Raw genomic sequence first — 17,626 nt, 5'->3', positions numbered from 1 at the left:
AAATGGTAATGAAATGATAGAATCATCACCATTTTGCAATTCTCAATAAAATAATGGATTTAAACTATGATAGTCAACAATTGCTAACATCACAAATAGAGAGACACAAAAAAAGAGGTAGACATTATGTGTCTACTGATAGAACACAATACCATCTATAAAGCAGTCTTGCCAAAAATCCAAATCTGAATTTAATTGAATTTTAGATCTAACAAGTGGCTCATAGGAAATACAGGGGACAGAGGAATATGGTAAGTGGTACCACAAGGATGCAATTAGTAATGATGTCCAGTATATGGAAACTCTACAGGACAAATGAATGGGTTTCTATATCAAATAATTTACAAAGGGGAAAAAAAAGAACGGGAAGAGGAGCCTATAGATTAAGAGACTTAATCACCAAGCAATACGTGAACCTTCTCTGGATCCTGATTCAAACAAATGAAATGTAATAATAATAATAATAATAATAAACCAAAGGCAGAAAAAATTATAAGTAATCAGAGAAATCTGAACACTGACTTGATAGTTGATGGTGTTAGGGAATTGTTAAATTTTTTTAGGTGTAATAATAGTATTGTGATTATATTTTTAAAAAGTGTCCTTTTATTTTATTTTTTTAAAAATATTTATTTATTTATTTTTGGCTGCGCTGGGTCTTTGCTGCTGCGTGCGGGCTTTCTCTAGTTGCGGCGAGCAGGGGCTACTCTTCGTTGCGGTGCGCAGGCTTCTCACTGTGGTAGCTTCTCTTGTTGTGGAGCACGGTCTCTAGGTGCACAGGCTTCAGTAGTTGCAGCACACAAGCTCAGTAGTTGTTGCACACAGGCTTAGTTGCTCCGGGGCATGCGGGATCTTCCTGGACCAGGACTCGAACCCATGTCCCCTACATTGGCAGGCAGATTCTTGACCACTGTGCCACCAGGGAAGTCCCAGTCCTTGTATTTTAAAGATACATATTTTGCAAAACCTTAGACTGACTAGCCCATGAGTATGGTATAGTTAGGAATACTACGGGCTCTGAGCCCTTGGACATGATGCATACCTAAACATCCTGCCAACTCTTGATCGTTTGGATTATCTATTACATGGTCATTTAAAATCCCAATAAACCAACCAACCAAACTTTTAACTTGCTTTTCTGCCATACTTTAGATTCTAAAATTTGAGGGAAAGGGAGGGGTTGGGGTGAAGTTTCATCTTTCTTATGATATTTTTTAACAATCATATGCAGCCTTTTAAATTTAATTACATATGTGTAATTTCCAGTAAGCTAATAAAAGTAATAATCATTTTCTAAGAAGTGAATAAGACAAAAGAGTTACCTGTTATGTGCTTCAGGAAAACTTGCTATTTTGGGGGAAATCATTTAAAATTATTTTTATAGTGAAAAACCCCTTCATAAAGTAGGGAGTTGAGTTTGAGTTTGCCTATAGTTTTGGTGTAGAATCTCCTGTATTGTATTTCCTTCAAGTGGGGCTTCTCAGGGACCAAGTCCATCCACACCCTTCCCACCTGCTATCCCTCACTGGGAGACCAGAGGGTTCTTGATACCACTCTCAATTCTTGCAGATAAATCCCTGGAGTGTTTGAATTGAAAACTTCCCAGTCTCTTCCATTTGCCCAGTGGCTCAAATACAGGCACTGCCAGGGCTGGGTCTTTTAGAGAGTCCCCTTAATTTGGAATGAAACCCTCCCAGCCAACAGCAACTGGTCACAGGACAATAGAACTATAGTACTTCACTGCAATGCACTTTGCATCCTTGAGCACTCAAGGGGGTAACCTTAATGAGCACAAAATATTCATCTCTAATAAGAGCATGCTGTCATAATCACCCTCCATGTGATAAATATCCTAGAGGTTTTCTCTTTGTTAGGTTAATGCTTTTCCACAAGATAATTTAACCAGTTCTCTAAAAAATAATCACACGTTATCATGCCCAATATAGTAATATGGTGTGTTTTTTTTAATGTTTTGAATCTTGCCTTAAACAAATCCCATCCAAATAAATGCCCCCTTTTTTAGCTGGCACCAAAGCTTGTGTTGTTCATTGTAATCAAGCTCCCAGTCGGCTAACTCCTCATCTAACGGTATGTCTTCTGATTTCATTTGAGCAAAATTTATCATCCACAGGCAAAGACAGAAAATGTGTGAATGTCTAAAGCTTATGTAAATTAAGAGGCCATGCACGCTGGTCCTAAAAATAGTAGATAATTACAGGCATTTCTTCCCCATACAATAATTATAGGCCTCCTGTCATCTTTTCTATTCTGTATAAGGTCACAGTAGTATTATATAAAATTTACAGTATATTACAAGTTAAAAACACAATAATTAGCAACTGCGCATCTTCGGCACCAGTGATGAATGTTCACAGTAAAAGTTTAAAAAAAAGAGCATTATTTGTTTTATGTGGACAGTACACACTTAAATTTAATCATCAACTCCTGCTACCCAATAGGCAATATTCTCTCACTATTATAATGCTATTTGCCAAGTTCATAGTACACCCTTGGGCTGAATTCATCCTTAACGAACAGACAGGAAGCCAAATCTCTCACCGTCATCTCAACCAGGTGCACCATATTATTTTAAATTTAATAATTCTGTTGAACATATTGAATGATAATGAGCAAGCTTAGAGAAAGTGCCAAGGATTATTTTGACCATTATGATCAACATCTGATTCAGGGGAAAAAATATCCTCTCACTAAATAATGTGGGTAGTTCAGAGGTTTGCTTTTTCAATACACGGTGTGGGATTGTTTTCTGCTTGCTTGTTTATATCATTCATCGGGGAGGAAAAACTATGGATATTATGCTTCGGTGGAAAAAGAGTTTTTAAACAAAAAAGAGGATTTATCCTTAGTTCTTAATTATCCATTCTAATGGGAACAAGGAGGCACAGAAAATAAGACGTGACAGAAAAGAACTATCATTTCTATTTTGCTTAAGGAAAAAGTCAGAGAAGCATACATTCTCACTTCAGCCTTTCCCAGTTCTGTTGTGCTGTCAAAAGTGGTTTAGAAGAATGAGGATTTAGCAAGAATGGGGCAAAAGAAGGTTCTAGAGGCCCAGAATCCCCTATCATAATACCCTCATTTTAAAAACCTTCATGTCATTTGGTTTGCTCAGCTGTTTCACGTCTCTGACAATGAAGACTCCTATCCCCACTTGCCATGCTGGGGTCCAAGATGATCACCACAAACTGGAATGCTCACCTCTAGGGCTGTGCCCCTCAGAAGCAGTTCAGTTCCAAAGACCAGCATACCAGCAGGAATTGAAGGGCAACCATATTGCTTCGTGTAAGAACCCGACTAACTGATCATCTTAGCCATCCCCCTCCTGTTTCCACAGCTAGAGCAGAATAGTATGTACAGAGATTAAGGGGTCTGGAGCCAGACTTTCTTGGCTACTCTTCATTAGCACTAGGAGCTTCAATGTAACCTTTCTATGCCTCAGTTTTCACCTCTATAAAATGGGAAAGCAATAGGTGTAAGCATTAAAAGAATATATATAATATATAACTACTATGTGATTAAACATCCCCTGCACTGAAAGTTCCTGTGGGAATCAAACAGATTTCAAAAATGATGTAAAATATGCCTTCAGATTAAGGTCACAAGTTTTGGGATCAGGTCAGTCAACAACACACAACAACAGGTCATTCATTCTGTCTTCAGCCAGGACCACCCTTCTGAGCTATAGTCTGGCCCATCCAACTTCCTGACGGACATCTCTGTTTGGATGTCTCTCAGGCTCTGCGACCACACCTGAACTCATCATCTTCCTCCACAAACCTGCCTCTCTTGTTCCCCATCTAAATGAGCAATATGACCATAGTGCATCCTTGACCCTCATTTCCCTAAAACCTGACTTTCAACCCATTAACAGAGAAGACCTTAACTGGCTCCCAGCATATATTCCTCCCTTCTCCCTTCTCAACAGTCTCCATTTCCATTTGCTGAACCACATGATTTCATGAAAGCTGACCCCACAGCTCTAGGAGCAGAGCTCATGACTCAGGCTCAGTCAGTCAGAGCCTTCCATCTTCTGAGTGAGTCCCAATAACTGGTTTTGAAATGTACATGAGACTTAAGTTGGTCCAATCAGAGTGAGACGAGATGTTTGCTGGGAATGCTGGAACAAAGATACTCTCTTTTCCAAACAGGATGTAAGAGAAGAAGCATGTAGCCTTGGAACTGCTGGCAGCCACCTCGGGAGCATAAGGGTAGGCCCCTTATGGTAAAGCATATATGGCAGAAGGTAAAGCAGAGGGTCAGACAGAAACCAGTCCCAGGGAGACTTCATTGAGCTTCGCCTGAACCCAGCCCTACCTCCGCATATTACAGTTACAAAAGCCAATAAATTCATTCTACTCTCTAAGTCAGTTTCTATTAGTTGAAATTGCAAGCATCCCAAATGATCCAATCAAAAGGTCTACCTCTTTAAAATCTCTTGAATCCATTCACTACTCTCTGTCTCCACCACCCTAAACTACCATTATTTTCTATCTAGACTATTGCAACAGCCTCCTAATTAGTTTTCCTGATTTTCAGTTGTCCCCCTTCTCATTCCATTCTCCACAAGCAGTCAGTATGCTCTTTTAAAAAACTTCAAATGAGATTAAATCACTTCCCAGCTTAAAGTCCTTTAATGACTTCTTACTGAGATTAGGATACAGTCCATACCCCTAACGAAGCCAACCAGGTCCTGTGTGATTTGGTCCCTAACCTTCCTCAACATCTTCATCTTATGTCAGTCTCCCTCGGTCTTTAAAGTCAAAGCACAATTACCTTTTTGCAGTTCCTTGAAGACACATCATTTCTTTTCTGCCTCGGGGCTTTTGTACATGCTGTTCCACCTGCCTAGGACAGTCTGTCCCCCAGCCTAGGACCACGCATCGCCCCAAACACTCTTTTGCCTATATCACCCTTTGAATCTCAAAGGTGTTCCTCACAGAAGCCTACAAATGTAGGTCCCCCCGTCACACGTTCCCTCTCCTCTGTCTCTCCTTCACAGCACCCTCACACTTCTTATTTAACTGTCCGTTTTCCCCACATGTTCCTTCAATGGTATATCATTACCACCCAACCCAGGATAGGCCTGGAACATAGCAGGTACTCAACTCAATAAATGAATTAATAAAATAATTCTGTCTATATCACTTTTTAGCTTTATAACCCTGAGCAACCTACTTAACCTCCTTGAGCTCCTGTTTCTTCATCTTTAAAAAATGCAAATGATAATACACACCTCACAAGGCTGTTTAAGGATTAAATTAAATCTGGATGCATAGCAAATGGTTAATAGATCTCTGGTAAGTAGGATATCCCAAGTCAAGGATCTCTCTAGATCTCAGGAGGTGAAAAAGAACCCTAGGAATCAGGTGCTTTATAAAAGAATCTACACTTCCAATAAAACTGGAGTGAGAGGGTACGTCTCTACTGTGAGAGGTTTCTTGAAAAGGCCCCCAAGGACAACTATGCCATTCAAAGGAGCTGAAAGAATTTGTAAGCAAAACACCAGGTGAATACTTCAGGAGAAACTAACTGGTAAACTGTCATGCTTATGCTTCCAAATAAATGGCAAGAATGACTAGTTCCTAGTTCTCTATGACATGGTCTTAAAATGTGAAGGCTGAATTTCAGCCCTGGGGAACCCTTACCCAATCTTCAAGTCACCGACAAACACGCCACAGACCCTCCCCATGTATTCAATTATATGGTTGATCTCCTGCCTCATACTGAGCGCAGCATTAAGAAATGTATCTACACTGTCTTGTTTCATTTAATCTTCAAACTCTATATAGTAGGTCTCATTATTTACAACTTATACATGAGAAAACCAAGATTTAGTGCTGAAGTTCTCTCTGACTTCAGCACTAAGTCTTTCTCCATAGCATTTCTGATTTGTGATCAGATTTTTTGCTTCCTTATTCATGTATCATCCTCACAAGATTGTAAGTTCCTTGAGGGCAGGTGCCTTGTTTGTTTTGTACACTTTTTTGCAAGAGCCCAGATTAGTGCCTGTTGCATATTTGTCATTCGTTGTTCAATATTTATTTGTTGAATAAACGAGTGAATGGACGCGTAGATTTGATGGAGCAGAGAGGAGAATTTGGCGTTTGAAATATAACAATACAAAGTTAAACATTCAGAAAGACTCAGCTTTCGGTGTAGCCCACTTAGTACTTCAATATCTGGGAACTGATGGGAAATATGCCCGACAGCCCATAAAAGAGTTGGCGTTCAGTGTGTAAAGACCTGCTTTCCCTCGAGTCCTGAACGGCTGTATGGTGTCTATAGAGCACGCTCTGTGGAGCCGCAAGGCCCTCATTTGTATTAGAAGTGAAAGTGAGGTCTAAACTGAACTTGGAGGGACAAATATGTTCTTTTCACTTAATGATATAACGTTTTATCAGCCACATAAAAAATGAAATATATGTGCTCATTTGCTATTTGAGGAGCTTTTTCGACATGTATGCAGGAGCTATGTCAGCCACTAACTGGTGATCCTTTTTTGACACCCTTTCCCAAGAGTATTGCATAGGTAAACATACTCTATTTGAACAAGACCAATGACAGCAAAATTGCTTGCTTGTCTCTAAGAAGACTAATAATGCGCACCAAGGGAGCAGCCCGTGGTCTGACCGAATTTTTTTTTCCCCCAGTGTAAACCATAAAATCCATTTCAATAGCCAGAACAGAGCAGTTTAAAGTGCATCCCTAGTTAATTATATCCAAAGAGTAATAATAAAATCAACTATTAAATTTTAGAACTTCCTCTTTAAAGTATTAAATATTTGGCAACTGCAATGCAGTTAAATTTCTCTCACAACAATGCTTTCCCTTCCTTGGCCGGCCTATGAGAAGAATACTTAATGTGAACTCTTTCAGCGTGCTAGAAAGAGAATGTATTTTTTCTCCTTGAAGAAATATTTCAGATAAACCCTTTGTTTCTGCCAGATGTGTGTGTCTTGTTAAATAACCAATAGCTCAATAGGAATATTCACTTCGTAATAGGATATAACTGAATCACAGGTCCTCTATAATAATTGACAGGACATGACAAAAAAAATTGTTAAACCCAAACCAAAAGGTCGTTTGAGCCCTAATCCAGTGTTCGGGGCCTTGACTCAGTTGTCTCAGCAGGTTTCAAGATTCAGGCATTTTCTGGCCTTTAAAACTTGGCCCTTGATAATGTCAGTCCACCCCAATGGGGAAGACACTTGCTGCTCACTGAAGCACATGTCTGTACTAGGATGGATGAAAGAACCTGGTTCTGTGGAAATCATCCAGGAAGCAGTGGCTTCGGCTCCTAGCACACAGTTTGATTAGGTAGCTAGGATTCTGCTCCCTTCGGTAACTTCACTCTCAGATGTAAGAGGGATTAAGTTGCCCCGTGGAAGAGAATTCAGAACTTGATCTTGCGAGGCTGACGGCAGTGGTTGCTGACATTTGTCTACCTCTGTGCTATTTATTTTGCTTCAGTGTCCCATTTGAAAAGCTGACTGTCTCTGTGAATAATGTGGAGAGTGAGCACGCCTTCCTAAAGAGGCACTAGAATATGTAGGTCACATCAAAGCCAGCCTTCTAGCTTCTTAGGAAACCTAGAGGAGAATGGAAAACTTACTCCTGTCTTTAAGGATAGAGATTCTATTCTGGCGACATCTTGTTGGGCTGCTTTAGAAAATAGTTGTGTCTGTAAACTCTCTGGATGTGGGCCAGATAATAGACTGAACTTACATCACAAGGAAGCCCGCCTGGAAATAATGGAAGTGAACAGCAAACGAAAGCCTCCAAGACAAGGCGAAGCAGAAATGATGTCATGGGTAGGATTCTCATAGTTACGGTGCATTCTTCTAGTGGGCCTCACTTGCCTGCCCCTCCAAGGCCAGATGCAAATAAATGTCGAAGCACACTCCTGGGAGAAACAAAGGCTGCCTTCTGCCCAACAGCCTCTGCAGGGGGAAGGGTGCAGGTACCTGCTGCACCCTCCCAGGCACTGGACATGTGGCTTGAGGGCATTTCCAGAGGCAGAGAGTGGAAGCGGATGGCCCTTTGGAGGGTTTCGCTCTGGGGCCAGATGTTCAGCTAGACAATCTAAAAAAGACTCATAGTTTTACTTATGCTCTTATTTTACAAAGAAAGTAACTGAGATAATGCTATACCAGGACAATTTTTTGAAAAAAGGGAGAAGAAAAGGAATCTGGCCTTAAGCAGTCTCAGTCTAAATTCTCAATTAAACATTTATTAAGAGCATATTAGATGCCTGGTATGAAGATATAATGACAAGATCTAAGTGGTCATGATGATAAGATATCAATGGTGGAGAGATATTCATGCCCACAAATAAATGCCATTCAGTTGTGACTGGTACAATTACAGAGCTAGATACAGGGAGGGCAATTATAAGAAACTGGTACCTCAGTTTAGGAACTCATGAAAGCTTCATTGAGGAGGGAGTCATTTAAACTGACCTTGACAGGACATGTAGACGTTTACCAGGTGGACACATGATAGGGTAGATAGTGTTCCAGGAAGGAACAACTCAGACAACGTATAGTATAAACATCTCAGGAGAACATGGACCTAGAAGCAGTTCAGTCTGGTTGGATTGAGCCTGGGGGGGGGCGGTGTCAATGTGTACCTGCACACGTGGGACTTTCTGTGAGATGCCAGATTGGGTAGGGGAGAGGCTGTAGGAGTTGTATCACAAAGGACCTTGTTTTCCAAACTAAGTAGTTTGGACCTGATCCTGTAAGTAACATGGTGCCATGAAAGATTTTAAATAGATCAAACTGGGCTTTAGAAGGATTATTAGGAAAGCAGCATGCTGACAAATGGGCTGCAGGGACCACACCTGAATGAACAGACCAGTTGAGAAGCTATTCACTCATTCATCCATATATTTATTGAGCACCAGCGATGTACCAGGCACCTTGCAGTGAGGCATCTGGAGAGAGTAGTGATTATGCTGGTATTGGGGGTTAAGGTGAGAGAGATTTGGGAGCATGCACAGAACTTCTCGCATGAGCAGTAGGATGTGAAGAGTGTAGTAGGCTTGGGTGATTTCTGTTCTCTTTCTATATTCTGTTTACATCCAGAGGCAAGCTCTTCCCCGTCTGTCCTCATCCTCATCATATAACAAAAGTTGTTCTCAGGAAGTCCAGTAAACCCTAAGATGTAGTGGGCTACTCCTCCCAGAAGCACCTGTCTTGAAGCAGTAATCAGAAGCCTTGAGTCACTGGAAGGTAGTCATGATGATAAACTTCCAAGAACTGGGTAAGAAGGTGTTTTTTATCAGGATCTCCTCCATGTTAGAGGGCATCTGCTCACCTCTCAGGACCTCCCTGGGTCCCAGGCAAAGCAGTGAATAACTAACTAGTTTGATGCCCCTTACTTTCTGGGCCCTGTCTCCCAGATCCCAGACTTCCTCTCTCTTGCCCAGTGTGCACACACGCACATGAACACACGCACGCACACACACTTACAGTAGTCATGCAGGGGCCTTATCGTAAGAAAACTTTTTTTCCATCACAAGATTAAATATCTCTGCTGGGAAGGACAATCTGCTTCATGAAGGCAGTTCCAGACATCTTTCAGTTGTCTCATCATAGAGGTAGATGCATGTCACTCCCTGAGATGGCAAACTGCTCTTCCTGGAGTGAAAGTTATCTCAGGATTTGAAGATTCCCTCCTCTCTACCTTAAAAATCTCTGCCTGTCATCTCCCTCTCTTCTCCTTCCCACCAGTCTCTCAGCCCCTCCTGAGTCTAAGCCCTTTCTTCACCTGTGCTCGCCTAGAGATACTGGCATTTATACCTTCAGGAACTGCTTTTAAAATTTTTCTCTCATTTACTTTCTCTTTATTTTTATTCTCTTTTTGTCTTCCCTTTTTAAATTTTCTCTCTTGCTTTGATGTTCCACTTCTCCCTCTCCTTCTATCTGCAAACTCATTTTTGTTACCCTTCCCTTCCTTTCAAACCTGGCATCCCCTCAAGTTCCTATCAAGTCAACAGTGTTCTGTTCCTTACCTCGCATATCCTCTATATCATCTCCATGCAATCTTGATCCTACCCAACTACTATCCTCCCTACCCCCAGCTCTCCTGAAACTGCTTCTTTCAAGGCTGCTGCTGATTTTCCTCTTGCCAGATTCAACTACAGTTCCAGTGGTCTCTCAGAATGCGTTTTAAGACATTGGGAATTTGCCATCTTACCAGATGGGTAATATTTGTAAAGTACTTAATGGCTCTGTGCCTGTTTTGTCATCTACAAAATGCGTGTGATAATGGCCCTGAATCTACCTATAACACTAGATTGAGATGAGATGTAAATGGGCTTTGTAAACTATAAACTACGCTTCAACTATCAGTCGTTATTATTGCCATGCTTGCCCTTTCTAGTAACTGGCTCTGCTGACCACTCAGTCCTTCTTGAAGTTCTCCCAGCCTGAGCTTCCACTGCACAATTCTGGGCTTCCTGACTCTCTGGCGCTCCTTCTCTGACTCCTTTGTCTCTTTCCAAACAGGTTATTAACAGTAGGAATCCCACCAATTTTTGTCCCCAGGTTGTCTTTCTCTGTATTCTCATCCTATCCTATAACTTCAGCTGTCCCTCGCATACAGATCTTCAACTCCAGCCTAACTAACACCTCTCTAGAAGTCTTGACTTGAGCTTTGATCTGTACCAACCCCAAATGACAAAAACTGAACCCATTTTCTTACTTCCTAAGACTGAGACGGCTTCTTTGCTTCTCTATGTCTCTTGAAGGTACCATCATGCTTCTGCGTATATATCTCCCAAGATTGGAGACCAAACATTTTATGTCCGCTGGGTTTCTTCTGAGTTGAGGCAGTGAAATAGCCTACACCCATGTGTCAGTTATCTATTGCTGTGTATTGAATGACTCCAAAACGTAAGGTTTAATTCAGTAACTATTTAGTTCAATTCTGTGTATCGTTCTGCTGGTCTCAACTGGACTCACATGTGTCTGTAATCAGCTGCTGTCAGCTAAGCCATTTGACTCCTGGGGTTGGCTGGCTCTTGGCTGGGGAAAGAGAGATACTAGACCACATGTCGGTCACAATCCAGCTGGCTAGCCTGGGCTCATTCACAGGGCTGCTCAGGTTTCCAAGAGCCACCAGAGAGCAAGCTCTGGTACCCAAGCATTTTTTAAGTCTGTGTCTGTTACATGTTTGCTACTGTCTCATTGGGCAAAGCATATCACACAGCTAAGCTCAGAATCAACAACCACAATCAGTCCACCTGGGCATCTAATGCATACAAGTTTCAATTTCTTTGGCATGGACTCTCCATGGAAAACCTCCTACATAGAGAATTCACCAGGAAGCTCCATTAAAGGTCTCTAATGAATGCTAATCCAGCCCATGCTCACTCAGCCCTTTCTGAAATGTTTGCTGGAGAAGTAGTATCACTGCTTGCTAGATGTTCTAATTGTCATGAAATACTAAAAGTCACTTCCTGGCATTCCCTCACTGCATGTTATAAACTCCTAATACCCCACAAGCTAGACACAAAACCTGAGGGACTACAGTCAAGCCTCTCATCAAGGTAATCTTTTCTCCAAACGGGAAGGCTCAACACAGGGCTGAACCAAACCCAAAGTGGGCAAAGAGCCCCAGGGTTACTTCAGAAGTCGTGTAGACCTGACTAGCCAAGGCCCAGGCCAAGCCACACCTCACAGATAAGTTACATGTATATTGTTTTGTTCTGTTCCCTGGAGGGTCACACTGTGTGAAGGTTGGGGGAAGAGGATGGCGGGCAAGGTTTGCCTTGCACACAAGGAGAATAGGATACGGTTCCTGACCTAAGACATCTCATCAGTGTGGTGCCATCGAGAGCTGCCGTGGGCCTTCAGACATGAGAATGCTCTTGGTAGGCCAGAGTTGTCAAGGTAGGCCTCAGGGGAAATGCAGGATTTGAAATAAGTCTTGAAAGAAGAGGAGAGAGGTTTTCAGGTAGAGACAAGAGCATAAAAGGAAAGGTAAGAGTGGTGAAGAACAGTAAGCCCGGCTTGCCTGGAATGAAGGGCATCACTGGCAAGGGAGGGCAGGAGATAGGCTGGATAAATAATATGGACCAGATGTAGATGCTATGACTGCCTGCATGATAGTCTCAATTTAACGAGGAATCTTCTTACGATCTTGACAAGAGAGAAAATGAGGAAAGTGCTCTGTGAGGAAGACTAAGTTGGTGACAGTGAATTACAGGACATTGAATTATAGGAGAAAGAAATGAAAGCAGGGATATTAGGAGACTATTAGAGCAATCTAGGAGTAGACCAGAAACGTGAGGACAGCGACCAGAAAGAAGAAAGGGCATAGCCCAGAGAAATTATAGAAGAAAGATTCAAACATCCACTTCATATCAAGCTACATACATCCAGAGTTCAATTCAGGGGCAAACTGTCCATTCCTTGTGGACGGTGGAACAACTTGCCAAGAGGGCTAATTACAGCAGTATAAAAAACCGAGACAGATAAAGAATTTGGAGGATTGTTTCCTAATTTCACTATTTGGGAGAAAATTCTTCATCTCTCCCTTGCTGCATGTATAAATGTAGCCCAAAGATTATCATGGGGTCAAGATGAAAATGTAACTTTTTTTTTTTGGCTGAATCAGGTCTTAGTTGCGGCAGGCGGGATCTTCGCTGAGGCATGTGGGATCTTTCGTTGCAGTGTGCAGGTTTCCCTCTGGTTGTGGTGTGTGGGTTTTCTCTTCTCTAGTTGTGGAGCGCCAGCTCCAGGGCGCATGGGCTCTGTAGTTGTGGCGCACAGGTTCCAGAGCGCGTGGGCTCTGTAGTTTGCGGCACGCAGGCTCTCTAGTTGAGGAGCGTGAGCTCGGTAGTTGTGGTGTGTCGGCTTAGTTGCCCCGCGGCATGTGGGATCTTAGTTCCCTGAGCAGGGCTTGAACCCACATCCCCTGCATTGGGAGGCAGATTCTTTACCGCTGGACCACCAGGGAAGTCCCCAAAATGTTAACATTTTTGACACTTAATCTTACAGTTAATCAAGATATGGTGCTAGGTTATGTGTTCAATCTCAGCCTAACAGGTATAATTACCAACCTTTACAACATTCATTGTTCATGACAACCCTGTAAAGTTAGTATTATTTCCATTTTACAAAGGAACTCAGGAAAGTTAAGCATCTTCCTAAGATCACTCATTTAGTAAGAGAGCAGAAATTTGAATTCAGGTCTTTCGACTTCAAAGTCCATGCTCTTCCCCCCACATCACTGAATCTTCAGTCCAACATGGCAAAGCAGAGGTTTGTTCTCTTTAAAGAATCAGAATTAAAGGATCAGAATTTTAGGTGTTTGTTCTCTTTAAAGGATCAGAGTTTTAAGATATAGGCTGATGAGTCTTGACGTTTCCTTAATGTAACAATTAAGTCTTTATTTAAGAGGGAACAACTTGCAATGTTCTTCCACTGGTGGGCTAGACAGATAATAAAAATGATAGCAAAGGTTATTAAAATTTATATGGAGACTAACACAGATTGGAATAACTACAAAGTGAATTCTTCAAGCAGCAATAGAAAGGTGGTGAAATGGCACAATATGAAAGAAAACTCTCCTTCAACATCAGATGCCTAAATGTGCCATCAAAAGACTGCTCAATTCTCAAATGCCAGTATTTTCTGATTCCTCTAGAACCTAGTCTTAACGCAAAATATCAAAGTCAGCGGGACAGTAGGTGTCCCAAAATGTCTTAATTCAGAGAATTAGTGTTAACTGAGCCAGATTAGCTCCATTTATCTCTAATTAATTACCTTTATCTAATTAGACACTTTGTTTCTGGTAGACATGGAGTCAAGTAGACTAGATTATTAGTGTCGTCATTGTGCCTTTACAAAATCCTGAAATTAATGAAACGTGCAAAAGAATCTGCAGTTCTAATTGCACAGGTGTTGCCTTATGGCAAAGCTTTATCATCTGATTACACCAAGGGGTTATTAGTGACTTTTTATATAGAGGATGAGCCTATAAAATGTACCTTAGCAACAGCTCATTAGTTTAGGGTTGCTACTGTATTATTTATTACATTCAGCCTTCCCCATTATCTAGATTGATTCATGGACCTATATGTTCTTCCTCTCCTCTGTGCAGAAAAAAAATTAAATAAAATAAACCATCATTATGAAGCCAGATGCGATGTGGAAAAACGCAAAATGTCTTCATCAGCTACAATTTGACTCTTTAAGACAGAAAGCTCTAAAGTTAGGTGAGATCAGAATCAAATTTATGGGGTTTTTCTTTCTATGGAAAAAGAACCAACTTAAATTACTGAGGATTATGGAATGATTCATATATGTGGTCAAGAGAACCATGTGGCTGTCCTAATGTCTTCACATAAGTGAACTGGCATACCAGGGTATTTGAAAGAAAAAAGCAAAATGTTTTTTACACTGAAATATATTTCTATTTATTAATTTTCACTTCACATCTTTCCTAAATGAGTTGAAGAGACATCTCTATGTATGTTCACCCACAACATTTATAAAAATCCATTGCTTCTTTTACTTTTTGCTTTTTTTTTCCTTAAGGATAATTTGTTACCATATGGGGAAAACTAACAAATTATACAATCTAGCTTCATTGAAAAAGCAAGATTTCAATGCCTGCTCACAACAATGAAAAGTGCTTTTTCTTGGCAAGGTTAGGTGTCTGCCAAAGACGAAAACATCTCAACCTTTGTATTTTCTATTTTTGTACTCATAACCATATGAGTAAGCACTGTTTTTCACAATCATAGAATAATTACACAGCTAGAAGTAAATCCAAACACAATCCTATTCCAATATACAAACATGTTTATTGACAAAGCTGTAATTTCTTTAAATAATTTGTCAACATAAATATGTCAAATGGGTTTTAAAATCATCTCTCTCTGTTCCCCAGCAAAAATTACTCTACTGATATGAGCTATATATTGCTGTTCACTTGCTGCTGAACCTAAATTAGTGAGATGATATTGGGTTACTGTTATATAGCACATGACAACTAATTTGAGTGGTAATGAATGTTTAATGATCCTCCTTTCAAGCATGAACATAAAACTTTTCATGTATACCTTACCAAAATCATAACGATTAATCTAAAAATTATAGTTGCAACTGAAATAGCCAGGAATTATAGATTAAAGCCAAGTCAGAATATTGTGTAAATATTCCATATGAACACAAATACAGGGGGCACATAGGAAGCACCAGCTTCCTGTTTTCATTCAATCCAAATCCTTGTTTTGAAATTTATGAAAGTTGTGTGATTAGTAGAGAAGATATTTGAATCCAGATATTGAAAGGCTATTATTTCTATCAATAAATAAGTACAATAGTCAAGGTCATTTTCACTTTTCACTAGCTCACAGTTTCTAAACAAAAATAACATGTATATAAAAATGTGTCCCCCACCATGGTAAAGCAATTATACTCCAATAAAGATGTTAAAAAAAAATGTGTCTCCTATATGGGTAATATTTTTAGAATACTCTATTTAGATCAAGGAAAGAGTGAACATAAAATTTATCAGAATTGCAGAATTTTTATATCTTAAATTTCATTTGTTTATATATAGATAATTTTCCAATTGTGCCCCTCTACCAGACTATAAATGTGACGTTGGGAAAAGGAAGAAAGAGATCTGAAAAATGAATAAAGTGTTTTAAAATGGTCTCACTGATGGAAAATATCTTTGGTTAAATTTCCAAGTTATATCATTTCTGGTATTCAATTAAGAACCTCATTTCATATGCCTGCGATGTGGCAGAGAAACACCTCTGCCTCCTTTCCAGTTGGGTTTGCTTTCCGTGTTACAGGGTAGTTGAAAACCAGGGCCACTGCAGTCACAAATATGCAATTTTACATCAAATCCCAGGGCTCCATATTATTTTTTAATTGTTTTAAAAGACACATTGTGCTTATAAAATTCAAGAGGGAAAAGCCCCCTAATAACATAAAAAAGAGTAGCCAGTAAAATCTGCAGTTTTTCCCAGTTATGACCCTATCAGAAATTAATGTCCAGCTGAATGGTGCATAATACCGGCACCAGCTCATCAATAAGATTCTGCCTCTTTAAAACTCCAGCTTACAGGCCAAGGTGGCATGTGTTGGGTCACATTCTCCAGCTGTGTACATACTCACTGAACACGTTTCTAACTGAGCAGGCATCCCTGACTAAAGCCAAGGCAAGATCAAATGAGAAAAGGAATTCCAAACGTCCTTTGTAAACTATAAAGTGCTTCAGAAATATAAGATGGCAACATTCTTAGGTAATACTACAGAAGGACACTAAGTCCCTGATGAAGCTTCATTTGTTCACCTCAACAGCCTTGCTGTTGCCCCTACACAGACATGGCATTTAGTCAATAAAGTCTTCGTCTCTCCTGGGTTCTTTCTGGCCTTCCATTCTAGGTTTCTTCTGATGGAGAAGAATTCCTATTAAAGCATGCATACCAATTAATTATATTTTACCAGGCTTATTTTGTTGTGCACATATACATAGGCACTACATACAGTATGTTACAGAACATGTTAAGAAATATCAGGAAGACATGGGGAGGTGGAAGGATAAGCTGGGACAAAGTGAGAGAGTGGCATGGACATATATACACTACCAAATGTAAAATAGCTAGCTAGTGGGAAGCAACCGCATAGCACAGGGAGATCAGCTCGGTGCTTTGCGACCACCTAGAGGGGTGGGATAGGGAGGGTGGGAGGGAGACGCAAGAGGGAGGAGATATGGGGATATATGTATATGTATAACTGATTCACTTTGTTATACAGCAGAAACTAACACAACATTGTAATGCAATTATACTCCAATAAAGATGCTAAAAAAAAAAAAAGTATCAGGAAGTTTATGTATCTTTTTCATTTATCCTGTGTTTTATGGCCTTGTTTATCACCTCCTTGTACCAGCTCACCAAACTTCCCTGGAGGAGCGGCAGACCAAATTCCTTAGCACCCAGTGGCTCTGAGCAAATATAGAACATAGTAGCAAGATGCAAAAGTAATGAGACAGACCGAAGGCACACATCAGGGGGACAATTTGTGAGTGGGGAAAGGGTTTTTTTGTTCGTTTGTTTTGCTTTTTACGGGATAGGGAAACACCTACTTTGGACAGTGGGAGAGAAAAGAGCTGCAGTTGGTCTTTTTAACACACACAGAACAGGTTAATATTGTGTTAAAAATATGTTTATGTATTAGGTTGGTTGAATAATGTGAAGGGTGGGCACCCAGAAGGAAGACATGGAACCTAATGTGCTCAAATATCCTCTCTTGTTGTTTGAAAAGTTGTCTGGAGAGCAGTGCAAAGCCTCTTCTTCCTCTCGGGCCTGGCGAGTCTGCTGCCATGCTGTCCTCAGCAGCGCCGTGGGGTGGTGACTAATTGCCCCCGTAAATCACCGAGCACCACTGTGCTACTCCCTTTATTTTTCTGACAGTAATTTAGTGCTTGCTCTTTCCCACACTTGTCATTCCGTGTTTTTCCTCACATTAGAAGCCTGTAGAAAAAGGACAGTAATTAACGGTGCAATACATACTCACGGAAGCTCTTTCATCATATTGTGATAATTGTGCTCCTTGTCTGTCAAGGTAACCTC

General features: G+C 40.6%; 2 long non-coding RNA genes across 4 annotated transcripts in view; both read right to left on the bottom strand.

Moving 5' to 3' along the window:
* The window catches only part of LOC309636613, a 657,692-nt gene that overhangs the window by 593,499 nt on the left and 46,567 nt on the right, over positions 1 to 17,626 (bottom strand). The window lies entirely within an intron of this gene.
* LOC309636563 overlaps positions 1,370 to 17,626 on the bottom strand; it is a 34,754-nt gene continuing 18,497 nt past the window's right edge. For all 3 annotated transcript variants that reach the window (XR_014250073.1, XR_014250074.1, XR_014250075.1), the window contains one exon: positions 1,370 to 17,527. This is a non-coding gene — a long non-coding RNA (uncharacterized lncRNA). The remainder of the gene's footprint in view (positions 17,528 to 17,626) is intronic.

This window comes from Balaenoptera physalus (genome assembly GCF_965194825.1).
Source record: "Balaenoptera physalus genome assembly, chromosome: 1".
NCBI lineage: Eukaryota > Metazoa > Chordata > Mammalia > Artiodactyla > Balaenopteridae > Balaenoptera > Balaenoptera physalus.
This window is presented reverse-complemented; position numbering and strand designations above follow the sequence as displayed.